Source organism: Lucilia cuprina, chromosome 4 (genome assembly GCF_022045245.1).
Source record: "Lucilia cuprina isolate Lc7/37 chromosome 4, ASM2204524v1, whole genome shotgun sequence".
Taxonomy (NCBI): domain Eukaryota; kingdom Metazoa; phylum Arthropoda; class Insecta; order Diptera; family Calliphoridae; genus Lucilia; species Lucilia cuprina.
In genome coordinates, this window is record NC_060952.1 from 74312990 (window position 1) to 74326414 (window position 13425).

The 13425-nt window shown below is 31.6% G+C and overlaps 1 protein-coding gene across 5 annotated transcripts in view; it reads left to right on the forward strand.

Annotated features, from left to right (window-relative positions):
• Positions 1 to 13425, forward strand: part of LOC111684769 (zinc finger protein rotund) — a 116499-nt gene that overhangs the window by 80354 nt on the left and 22720 nt on the right. Inside the window, exon 1 of one of the 5 annotated variants that reach the window (XM_046948704.1) lies at positions 10299 to 10432. The exons of the other annotated variants lie outside the window; for them this stretch is intronic. The gene's annotated coding sequence lies outside the window, so the exon portion shown is untranslated. Of the gene's footprint in view, positions 1 to 10298; positions 10433 to 13425 lie in introns of those variants that run through there. 5 annotated transcript variants of the gene reach the window in all.

The following is a 13425-nucleotide window of genomic DNA, read 5'->3' on the forward strand; positions in this document are numbered from 1 at the left end:
TTCTGCCTTTACACGGTTAAAATGACAGCAAAACAAAAACAAACAAACATATAAGCAAGAAAAAAATGCATCCTTAAGCATTTTATTTACAGGATGCTAAACAAAATTTCAATGTCAAAGTGTTTTTATGTTGCAAAAAAAAGAAACAGTAATCGGAATGTTTCTAAATGAAGCAGTTTAGCAGAATATGGAGTTTTTATGCCTCGAAAGGTATTTTTTTTACAAAAACAAAGCGGCGAGAGAAAAAAAACCTGGCATATTTAGGATCTTTTTACACTTGCAAAAAAAGTTTTTGTATGCAACATGAAACGAAAAAGCACCGAGTAATAAAAGAAACTGTCACAAAAACAAGTGTATGTGTTTTCTTTAAAAGAATTTGTTTTTTTATAATATAAATAGTGTTTATACTAGAAACACGTATGTAAAGTTATATTTACTATGATGTTGTTATATAAAAAAAAAACATTCCGGCTTTTGTTATTTCTATGTTTCTTTTTTTTCAATGTGGCAAAAAATAAAGTAAATTCTCTTTGAGTAAAGTGAAAAGAAACAAGAACAAAAAATAATAATAAAGCAACGTGTAAAAAGGGAGTTTGCTGAGCATGAAATGCCTTTTAAGTTACTAAATGACAAAAATATAGAGAAACAAAGAACGAAGAAAAAAAAGAAGAAATTAAAAGAAAATCAACAATAAACTACTTACTAACACTCAAACACTACTCAACATGTAGCTAGCTGCTTCTGCTACTTGTAGCATAAACAAAGGAGTCAGCAATTATAAAGGATATACAGTAGAAATAAAATAAAAACAATTGCATACATGCAGGCATATTTACATGCACACACACACACATACATACTCACTCAAGTAAGAATATATGCATGTTTGTAAGTGTAAGTAAGTAAACTATTGTTAGCCGTCAAGTTAACAAACAGAAAAGTTACTTCAAAATTTCTCAGCTTAAAACTGTTTTTAACTTGTAATAGTGTCGCCATTAGCAGGTGTATAAAAACTAGAAGTAGAAATAGAAAACTCAATATCAGCAGACATTGCAGATTTTCATCAAGTTTTTAAAGCAACATTATGATGTTGTTAACAAAACTCAAAATTTTAAATTTTCTTCCAACTGTTACTATTTTTCCAGATTTTTGTTTTTGGCGTTTACTTTTTTTTTCAATTCTATTTTTGCAAATTTCCTGCATATGGACAACAACGAATGACTGTATGAATAGATGGATGGATGAATAGTTGGAATGGTTGGTTGTTTGGTTGGTTGGTTAGCTATATGGATTAACATTCATATCCTCATGCCACATTCATATTCTCATACGCAATGAATTTGAAATTGTATTTTACCATAGCAGTGGTAGTTAGTAGTAGTTGTTGCTAGAATTTAACATGCCTATACATGTATATTTAAATATATGTATATGTACGTACCTCTCACACACGTACATATCCTCACACTATTATACAAATTTAATTCACTATGGGTTAGATTTCATTCAAGGTAAAGTAAATATACTTCGGTATTTGAAAAAAATCATAATGAAATTAAACTAAAACAGATTTATACCGGATTATCTCAACACTTTTATGGACATTTTTATTACCCCTATAACAAATGAATTCTCTAGTTATTGTGTTGCAATTTATATAACAATACTTATCGGAACAAATATGACTACTAATGATAGCTGGCACAAGCAATCAACCTTGCTGTCTTCAATATCAAATCCATTTTAGAACCAATCGTTAAATTTAAATGCCAAAAACACCGACTTCGTTAGTAGGTTGATCGGTCGATGGTGATTAAAAAACCTCTGAGCTAAACCTTAATATTTTCAATAACCGGTGATAGAATGGGCTGTCTAGTCTGCTGTACATATTAAATTTCTCTTATTTTAGTTTCAATTAAATCTAATTACCTGTAATACTTTTTCCCCTGAATTGCGATAACATAAGAGTCCTGGGAATATATGTATTATGTCAGTATGATAAGTCTTAGGCCTAATGCATTCTGGCAAATATCAAATTCATACTACGCCCCAGCACTTAGACTATAAGTTAAGAGGATAAGAGGCAAATTTTAAAAGCTGAAAGCCGAAGAAGTGGAAATTTATTCAAAACATCAGGAAATGTATTTAAAAAACTGGCAACGATTCATAAAGATCGATATCGCCGATACACTAAAGTTCCCAATGGCTTTATTCCACAGTCGTGATGGCTTTAATTCACAGTAGTACTTTTAAACCACAAGGTGAACCTTTCGATGAGTCACCACCCATTCTCTGATTATTGCAGCCAAAACTTTTGAGGTTTCTGCAACAACATCTAGAGACGTAATCAATAGACCGAAATACAAATGCGTCAATTAAACTAATGACTTTAGCTTGCATAGAACACACTGTGATGTTTAAATCTTGGATGAACAGACCCGGGCGAGGATGTCATGTCGAATCATTTTTAAGTAAGGACCAAAAGTTTATAGTCCCTGCAGATTGGATGGTCTGATAGCTCCTCTTCTAATGAATATATTTATTCTCAAGTTGAGTCTCTAGAATAAAAGTCTGACCAAAAAAGCAGGTGGATAAGACCGGAATAGGAAGCAGGAACACCGCTAAATGGAGTCATATTTTCCCTTTGTCCAGGCTTAGAAATAAGTGTATTTAGGTATTATGCGACTAGCATATGCTGAATACATTATGCAATTTTTTTTTCCAACGACAAGGGATCTCCCTAAATAATACCCTGGTGAAAGCTAATAGGGATAATCTTAAGCTTTTCTCAAATTAACTTGACTCGGTCGTTTCATATTGGCTAATATCTGCACCGTTTTAAGTTTTAAGTTAAGAAGTTAGGTATTACTAAATATCTGTGCAGTATTGCAACAATTATTAATCCGAAATCAAGCGTATAAATGGTAAATCGAGCTGATGTAAATTTCAGGTCATTAGGACAAACATATGCTCGATTATCGGATAGTGCTTTACGAAACTTTTCTTAAACAGATATTTTCCTGTCATGTTGTCGGAAATTATCAACAAATAAAAAAATCAGAAAATACACTATAAACCCTCCAGGATAATCTGAGCCTTTCTACTATAGAAGTATGACTATCAATCGTAGTATACAGTTGCAACTGATTGTGAGGTATTCTATCAACATCAGATGTCAAATAGTCGTCAACAACTCCCAATTCAACAGCACAAAAGTTGGATTAGATTTCCGTTCGTATGATTGAATTATACTAAAGTCCAAACCTCTTAAGTACTTCAGGATAAAATAATGGAGTTTAATTTCAGTATAAGATGGAAGAGACACTGAGAAACTTATTCATGGTCCTGCTAATATACGTAGCAACAGTCCCTTAATTCATCACATTGAATTTTGAATATTATTTTCGGAATTTTAACCCATAATGCAATATTTGAATGCAAAAAAAAAATGGGGAAAAATAGAAAACAAACATTTTTTAGTGGCTTTGTATGTTTTATTGTGTAGTTTCATCTCTAACGTTTTGTGTATATTTCCTGTTCATACTTGTACACAATACACACATACCTCAAATACACATAAGCACGCACACATCTGCATGTGTACACAATAATAACAACAATTTCTGTCATCGTTGTTGTTCTGTACACGCATAAAAAACGCATTCATCTACTAACACCACCCGCCCAACACATATCAGGACTCGTTAGGTTTTTTTTTTTTTTTTTCAAATTTCACATATACTTATGCACTTGCAATCTCTCTCATTTACACACCTACATACAAGTACTAAAGAATACGAGTGTGTGTTACGTATGTATGATTGTTGGTATCCATGTGAAAGCGTGAACGACGCGAAAAAAATTAATGAAACGATTTTGGTTTTTTGTTTTGTGTACAAAAAAAAAACACAGGACAGAAAAAAGCGGCCAAAACAACAAAATACTAAAAAATGTAAAAGTGTGGCAAAACACGTAAGCTGTGTTGCCATTGCAAACACAAAGATCGTAATGGTATAGGATAGGAAAAGCGAAATACCGGTTGAGTATAAATATGGAATGTGTAAACTGGACTTGAATAAATACCGACATTTCGAAGACAACTGCGGCGATATCAGGTGATAATACTAAAATTAAGAGAAATAAAGAGAACGAGAAGATTAATTCCTCAGAAATAGATGATTTGATGTAAGTTTCAGACCATTAATTAATCGTTATTTTTTCTTGATCGTGGTGATCTTTAGTGGTTACAGAAACCAGGTGGTCTACTCTTCTTTAGAACAATCTTTACTTTCCTTAACCTGTTCAGTATATATATGAAATGGATTGTGGATTGGAATAAATATAGCACCAAAAGAATTTCCCGACATTCCAAAGATAATTAGACCAATTTCATGTGATGAGACTTAATGTAAGATCAAAAATGAAAAAGCGAATATACGTTCTGTAATGAGCTGACTCAGATATATACGTTGTAGGTCATGAATGGAATGAATTTGTTCACTTATGCAAATAGGTACTTACAGAGTACCTAAAGATTGTTGTCCATCTTTGCAACAATCTTTACTTTACCTTAGCCTGTTGATTATATACATGGAATGTGTAAACTGGATTTGAATAAATATTGAACAAGCAGCCATTAACATGTTAACCGACAACCCAAAGTCGATTCGCCGATATCAGATGATAAGGCTAAATGTAAGATCGAAAATGAAGGAGCGAAAATATGTTACGTAATGAGATGACTTTAAAATATACGATTTGATGATATGACTCAGATTTGATTTTAGATCATGAAGAGAACTGAATTTGCGCACAAATTCAAATAGATCGTTTACAATAGATGATGTATACAATTTGCTGTTAGTTCCAGTAAGTGAAGTCAAATGAATTTGCGAATAAATGCGTCAGTAATGAATCGTCTTTTTTTTCTTGATCGCAGTGGTCAACAGTGCTCACCAAAACCATGAGGTCTCTTTACAGCAATTTTCAGACGGGAGGCCTTTTTACAACAATCTTTAGACAACTTGAAAAATGTGTCTCCATAACACTTTTCGTTAAGGATCCCATGAGAAATATCATAGAGTCACGGGGCGACGAACAAGTGAGTAATTGTATTGAAATAGGACACTGGCACCTCAAAGTTACGTTAAGTTGGATTATATGAGAAAATGTGCATCTAAATCTAGAACCAGTTGTGGAATGAAATTGTCGCCTAATTTTCGTAATCTTGGACGTGTTTCTTTAGTACTTTCAAACCAATGTTGCACATTTTTTGATCCAATTTTGATGATCTCTGAATTCGTTTGCACATTCCATAATATCACAGAGTTCCGTCTGAATGAAAGTTAGTGAAATATATCGCTCTCCGATTTCTCTATGTAGATCCCCCGCCTTTGGTTTCCCAGTTTAATGACATCTGTGAATCAACTGATTCCCCGCCGGGTATATTTCATGATTTTCTACCTGTAACTAATGCCCCAAATTTTCCATCAATTTCTGTTTCCGGTACGCGGTTTTCCTTTATTACTTTGAAATTGAAAGAACTTTGGCAACTCTCTTCAATTTTGTGCAAAAAAAGTCGAACCTAACTAAAAAAAGTCTAAAAGAGGAACAAAACACATATATAGCTCGGATGTTGATGATGATGACGACGATGACTACATACTACGAACGACAGTAAGTCTATGCCAACAACAACAACAAACTACACTAGGAAGAAGGCGGCACTCATAAAAAACAGAAAAATCAGCAAAAGATACGCAAAACAATTTTTTTCAATGCAATTTTTTGTTTTGGAAAAAAATTCTGGAAAAAATCTAAAAGGGGGACCTTTAAAAAAATCTAAGAAAACATGTTGGTACACATGAAAAAAAAAACCAAGGGGGACGTAATAGAAGGCAACAAAATTGAGAGTTAAAAGAGAGAAAAAATCTAAAAAAATTCAAACTGTAAACACACTCTTATTAAAAGGGGGAAGGGAATGATAAAACAAGAGAGCATAACTTTTTTTAAAATAATAAAAAAAAAAGTTTGTATGCCAGAGAGGTGAAAGGAAGATATGCGAAGTTAGGGGATGGGTTAGGCAGGAGATTTAGGACATACAAGTAAACAAAACTAAAGTATTGTGAAGATGTATGAAGTATATATGACCAGTATTTTTTTGCAATTTTTCTAAAAGATTTTTTTCCAGGAGAAAAAATTGAGAATTTTTAAAAATATATTTTATTAAAGAAGGAGTGAGGGAGTGGGTTGTTTGGTCGGTAGAATGATGGAATGTTTTGCTTTGGTTTGGTTTCAAACACGTGAATTACAAATAAATGTAACAAAATAAACCAACAACAAATTCACACAAGTTTATGGGCAAAAATAAAATAATAATGTTGTTGTGTTCAGTTGCCATTGCTGTTGTTGTTCGTGGTGATGTTACTTACTCTGTCGCTGCTAGTATAACGGCGCCAGCGTCAGCTGATATTAATGATGATGCTGATGACGATGATGGAGCATATTTAAACAAATACAAAAAAAGATAATAACAACAAACACGTGCAAGAGTATGCGTTTGTACTGGCAATAGCAATAACAAAACAAATAAAAATATCTACACAAAAAAAAGGATGTTGATGGTCAACAGAATATCGTAAAATCGGGAAATAAAAAGTAAAACAAATGGCGGGCTATGAAAAATTTATAATTTGTTGTATTTAAAGGCACTTTTTTTAGTTTTGTTGTATTTTATTTTGTTTTTATTGTTTACACAACAAACAAACTCAAACACAGCAAAAATCAACAGCGTTAGACAAAACAACAAAAGTTAAAATTGTAGTTGCAAGGATGTGTGTTTGATTTTATTTTCATTCTTTTTTTGTGCTTTTTGATTTGTTTTTTTTCGTATTTTTTTGGAAGCTAAATCCTCCTTCTATGACCAAACTCCAAACGTTAGAGTAACATAGCAAAAAGGGGAAAGGTGTTAAAGTATAAATAACAAAACAGGTCTAAAAGGACATACAGGGAAATACATATTAACATTCTAAAAAAAGGATGCAAAAAACAGACTTGTGGAAAAATTGTTTACTGAATTTGGTTTTTCACTTTTTTGTTTGTAATTTTTCATTATTTTGCATTAAGCCTGTTCAGCAACAACAACCGAAAAAAAAACCCAGTTCATCATTGAATAGACTGATGATGAGGAAAGTTAAATAATGTTTTCAAATTAGAGAGCCTGGGAGTTAATGGGTGACTGTGGCTTTAGAGGAGTCCTTGATGTGATACTGGTACTGGTAGTAGTGCATTACAGTAATACATTATGTGAGTGTGTGTGTGTTTTGGGTATTATATGTAGATGTCTATTTTATAATTCTCTTCTTTCGTCTTGTTTTTACTTTTTTTAATTGTATGAGGCGTAATTTTGTGTTGTGTATGTATGAGTGTGTGGCTGTGCCTGTATACGAATGTTGGTTTAAAAAAATGTTGCATGAATGGCATAAAAAGGAGTGGAAAAAAAATTTCTAAAAAAAGCAACACCAAGCATAGGATTTCTTTTTTTTTTCAAATGTATACGCTTGTGTCCCAATAGGAAATGAAAATGCAGCAATTTCGATTTAGTAGAAAAAAAAAAAAAACAGCTAAAAAATCTTTCCAGCATATAATGGACATATACACGTCCTTGGCAACTGCACCGAACTTGGCAACTGCACCGAACTTATCCCGAATTACAGACTTCACGGTATATCAGTTGTTAAACCAACGTCAGCCCTGAAGGAATCTTTCTAATAACCGGGACAAGACAATGTTTGAAACTCTACATTGTGTGCTACTACTACGTGGTACAAAATTATGTGGTTCCATTGTTCGACCCCATGTCAAATCATTCCAAGGAAAGACCGAGGATATATTTGATCATCACCAGTTTAATGTCCAGGAATACTAAAGACATTGGTAGCACTTCTTTTCCCCTAGATTTTAAGATAAGAAAATATTATCAAGGTGACAAGGCTCTACACGCAAAGAAAAAACATGGTTGTGGTAACCATGTTCTAAGAGCAACATATTATGATTAAAATTATGATTGTAGTCTAAATATATTATGGTTATTGTAACAATTTTAAAATATCATATTATGGTTAAAATCAGCTAAAACATTTTATCATAATATGTTTAATTTACCATAATATTGTTTGTAATACATGACTATATTATGATCGAATGTGATCAAAATATCGTTAAAAATATGTATTCGAAATCAAATTTATTTTGATTACTGAATCAGTACAATTACAGTTTCTAAAAAAGTAAAGACCTTCATTACTCAGACCGATTTACAAATTTCAATTAAATTCCCAAAAACATAACTACATTATTCTATACAAAGTGAAATACTTATACATATAATGTTGTAAACCAAATGAGAATTATTTAAACTCATTTTATTGTCGCTTTAAACAACACACACACACAAAATAATATGTGTGAGGTGTATGGCTAAAGTTGTTTTGTTGTTGTAGCAACAGATATAGAACAACAAAACATATAATGGTTATTTATAACCACATAACATATAATGGTTATACAACATATAGCAACATAACATATAATGGTTATCAGTAAACGTAAGTCTGCGTGTAGATACAGGACACTTATAAAACATTGTCATACATTGACTGCTTTGAACTAACTTTCTGACTGGCTCTTCGCTATAGTATATTGAGTGACAATTAACTTGTAACATTTAAAAAAAAACTAGTAATCTAAAGACTGGCTAGAGATGGAAGTTTAAACAGCTAATTGAGGACTGTCTCCTCTAACTTTTTTATTTTTTCTGTATTCTCTTAAATTGAACTCAAGGTCCAAGGTCACTTACCATAATCTAAGAAATAAACTTCAACAACTGCTTTAAGATGAAGTTTGATTCCTTTTTTTCTTGACGTTTCTTAAGAAACATTTTAGAAATCCATAACTTATCCTTCTGAAGAACATAATTATTCGCTAATTATGCCATTAACTAGTGTACCATTAAGCCCATTGACATACAGTTAACATTTCCTACTGGGACTTACGAAAAAAATACCAACAACAACTTTGGAGAAAAAATTTTAAAAAATGCGAAAAAATTGTTAGTGAACCTTTTTTTCCTTTTTTTTAGAAACATTCGCCACCCCAAAGAAAACGACAATCTCCAATTCTGTTCCCCCATCCCTTTGCCATCAAGTAGTGAATGAGTCAGTAGATAGAAGAGACTAACGGGCAACAGGGGCAGGAAGAAAAGGTTAGTGTTCAATGACGTAGATGTTGTTGTCGTGTTTTTTTTCTAGTTGTTGTTACTGTTGTTGGGTTGATTGTCAGACAAAAAGCTTGTTTTGAATACCGGTTATAGAGGGCGTACAATTTTTGGGGAGGATTTTTTTTCTTCCACACAAAAACAGAGAAAAATTTTTTTCAAGAATAATAAAAAAAGAACTTGGAAACTATAAAAAATGGAAATAACTTGGTATGAATAAGATGTTTATTGCAATTTTTTTTTTCTCCAACAACACAATCGCTCTTTGGTATGTGGTATGGAGGATAAGGATAAGAGGAGTTTAAAATGAGTTAGTATTAGTGAGAGCAGTTGTTTGAAATAGAAAAGGGAAGTGGGTGTTGGGAGGGAGATAGGATGAGGAGGAGAAGAAGTGGTAAGAAGGAAGTTTATGCTGTATTGCTACCTTCATGATATTTACTATCATTATTACGAGGTAAATCAATATCATTGTTATAACAATGATGATGACGAATAACATAATCATAATGCTGTGTTATGGTATTTTTTTCATATTGGTTAGATTTTTTTGTTAGTATTGTGTTTGATAATGATTGTATGTAGAGTTTTTTTGTTTTTTGACTATTTGTTTCAGTTGTTTGTTGTCTGTTGCTTTTATACTAAATATAAAAATAGGAATCCTGCCGGAATCATACTAATATATGTACAAGTTAATGCTGCCAATGCGCCAAACGATGCTGCTGCGTCTGCCTCTAAATACGTACTACTCCACTAATACTACGACAACAAACAACAACCAACTAGCAAAAACCCATCATCATCGTTGTCAGCATCATCATGATGATGATAATGTTGTTGTTGATGACGTTACTGCGTCTACTTTTTTTTTGTGCTTTTGCTGTTTTTTAAGCATTTTTTTCCTTTCTTCATTCCTTTTTCACTTTTTTTTTGTTGTTTTCTTTTTTTGGTCCCCCCAAAAAAAAAGTATATATTGTTTCAGATTTTTTTCCAACATTCAGCTTTTAGTTGAGTTTTTACATTGGTGACGGATCGTGCTGCTTGCCAAGTGTTGCTCGCGTTAACGTTCGCTCTATACTCTATGTATTACTTAAACGTTGGAGTTGGTGCATACATTTCAACAAATATTTCCCAAAAAATTCCAAATGTTAAAATAAAAATGTAAAATAACACATACTAACAACTATTTGCTAGATTATAAAATGTTTTAGTTGCTTCGAATAAAATAAAGTTTTCTGCTTTTGTTTTCGTGCCATCGAAGAAATATATTCGTGCATATTTGAAATTTTGCAATATTGTGCAGTTTGATATAACAAAGGAAACGGAACAATCGCTAATTTCCGTATTACTCACGTGTATTACGATGGCCGTTGTATTTTTAACAAAATAAATAACAAAAACGCGCGCTTCAATCTTTATTTGTGCGGCGTGTGTTTCTTGCAAGAAAATCTCGTAATCATCGTCATCATTGTTGTCGTTAATAAAATAAATCTAGAAAAAATAAAAATACAAACACAAAACATATATAAAAATAAAATATATAATTTTGTTTCCCTTCTTATATATTAACATGTTTGTGAGTAGTGTGTTTTGGCTGACTGCAACGCAGAAGAAAAGAAACAGAAACCATATTTACTTCTATAAAGAAATCTATCTTTTTAAATGTATTTTCTTCATATGCAAGTATGTATATGTATGTATGTGAAAAGGATAACAAAACTTTATTTTCTTATATATTATATATTTTTTATTTGTTATCACATCCTTGTGCAATAGATTTTTTGTTGAACTCTTAGTTTGTTTCCTTTTCCCAGCCAATTTCTTTAACATGTGTGTATGTGTCAGTGAATTTAAGTGTCTGCGTGTGTGAGAGACTTTGTATTTGTAAACGTATGTCTCGTACGTTTTTCTTAACGGTTTTTACGCGATTTCTTTTAACTCTCTCTTTCTTAAAGTAAATATTTTTTTTCTTTTGTTACTTATACAAGACTCGCATATGCATGTTTATATGTATGTCTGTTTGTTTATAAATGTTGTGAGTCCATATGTGTGGAATTTCTCTAAAACAGCTGATAGTTGTAATCTATTAAAGATTTGTTGTTGTTTTTTTTCTACATCTTTGTCTGTTTGGCTTTCTTCAAAACAATCAATAAATAACATTCGTGGTTGTATAAAAAAAAACAAAATCATTGCCTACCTTAAGGAGCTAAAATATTATTTCAAACCCGAAACTTGTGAAAATTCTCTATTAAGTTTTAAAACAGAATTACAATCTTAAATGTAACAAAAATTTAAAACAATTTTGGACTGATTTTTTCTATATTTATTCAACATTTTGTTCTACATTACAAAGATTTCTTGTATTTGGTGTATGAGCCCTATGTGGCATTTCGGGGCTTTATTTTAATTATTTTCGTGCAGCAAATTATAATATCGAAAAAGTTGCTAATAATTGTTCACTATTTGTTTACATCGTCTATAACCAACCAACATATTTTTTCAATCACAAAAACTAAAAATGTTACCACAAAAAATTCTTCGGGTTGGTGGATGTGCCCTATGGCGAATGATCCTCCTTTCATCTTATATTACTTTAAAACTTCAGCGGAAGTAGTACTTTATGACTTCCAAAGAATTATTGTTAATTTTTTCTTAACTAAAGAATAATTCTTACGTTTACTTTTCTAGAAATTTGAAAAAAAAACAATAAGACATTACAGTGGGGCAGCAAATGTGATATATTTTAAGTGAAATACCTCCAATTTTCTAAAAAATTAAGTAGATAAATCTTTATTTAACTAATTTTTTGAAGGGGTCTTTATATGAGGGCTAGGTTCAAGTAAGGCTCGACTATTATACAATTCAGCAGCGTCATCAATGCAAGTATAAGACTTAGTCGTACCACTTTTTGTCGAGATACGAATATATTGGACATAGTTATAATTAATAGTTTTATTAATTTACTATTTATAAGTTCAGTTGTATGGGTACAACAATTTTCGACGATCTTCGTTCTCGGGGTGAAATTTCACCACTTTCGAAATTGCGACCTGCAGTTTAATAACAAGGTTAACATGATCTATTCGGGAATTCAGCTGTATTGGGGCTAGGTTAAAAAATGGAGTGATTTCAGCAAAATTTCAATCTGTAGTTTGATTACAAAGCCCATATGGACGACAGACTGAATCGACTGAGAAGTTTCAATGGAGGATGTATATACATCAAATCTGAAAAAATACTCCTATGCCTCAATCGGGCCTGTTATGCGCTCTTTAACCACCACCTCCTGTCTATGGAAAAGCATAATTTGAGTATTTTGTTAACAATTTAAAGCTATCTTATTGATTTAAGTCAGAATCTATAAATAATTTTAAACAAAAACATGTAAGATATTATAGCCAGATGTTGCAGATGTTATATAAAGTATTCAGTTAGATTATAGTTTGCCCCCAACATACGCAATATATTGATCAAAAAACTAGTTTTCTAAAAGTGACTTTATACCGCGGATGGTGAAAATATGGACCGATCCTCATAAAGTTTTGGTCGACTGATCAAAGTTCGCATAAAATGTATTTATCCTGAAATTCATAGTGACATTAGTCATTTTAAATTTAACTCATTTTCTGACTAGATAAGTATAAAACTTTGTCGAGATATGAGAATATTAAATATAATTATGAGCTCAAGAATTGTATGGGAGCTGAGTGAAATAATGCAGAATTTTTTATAGAAGATTACAAACGGCTATATTTAAATCGATTCAGAATAATTTTTTTTAGCCGATTGGTATTATTAATAATGAGTGTAGGACCAATATTACTTTGATTTAGAAACATCAGCACAAACCTCATATACACTCTCCACTAAAGAGGTGTGAACTATAAAACGATTGACTTTTGTTCGATATGGAAATTATCGCAAAAGTACTAATTCTGAACAAGATTTCAACACGAAATTACTTAGAACTTTACACAGAACTTTATTTATGCTTTAATTACATTTTTTAATCCCAAAATGAGAATAGCACTATTTATTTCACTAGTTCAAGAAGTTATTTTAATTTTTTCTTCGACAAGATTTTATGTTCTGTGTAGAGATATAAAATTTTGCTAAAATATTTTCGAATTGGTCTTTTATCGACCCATTTATTT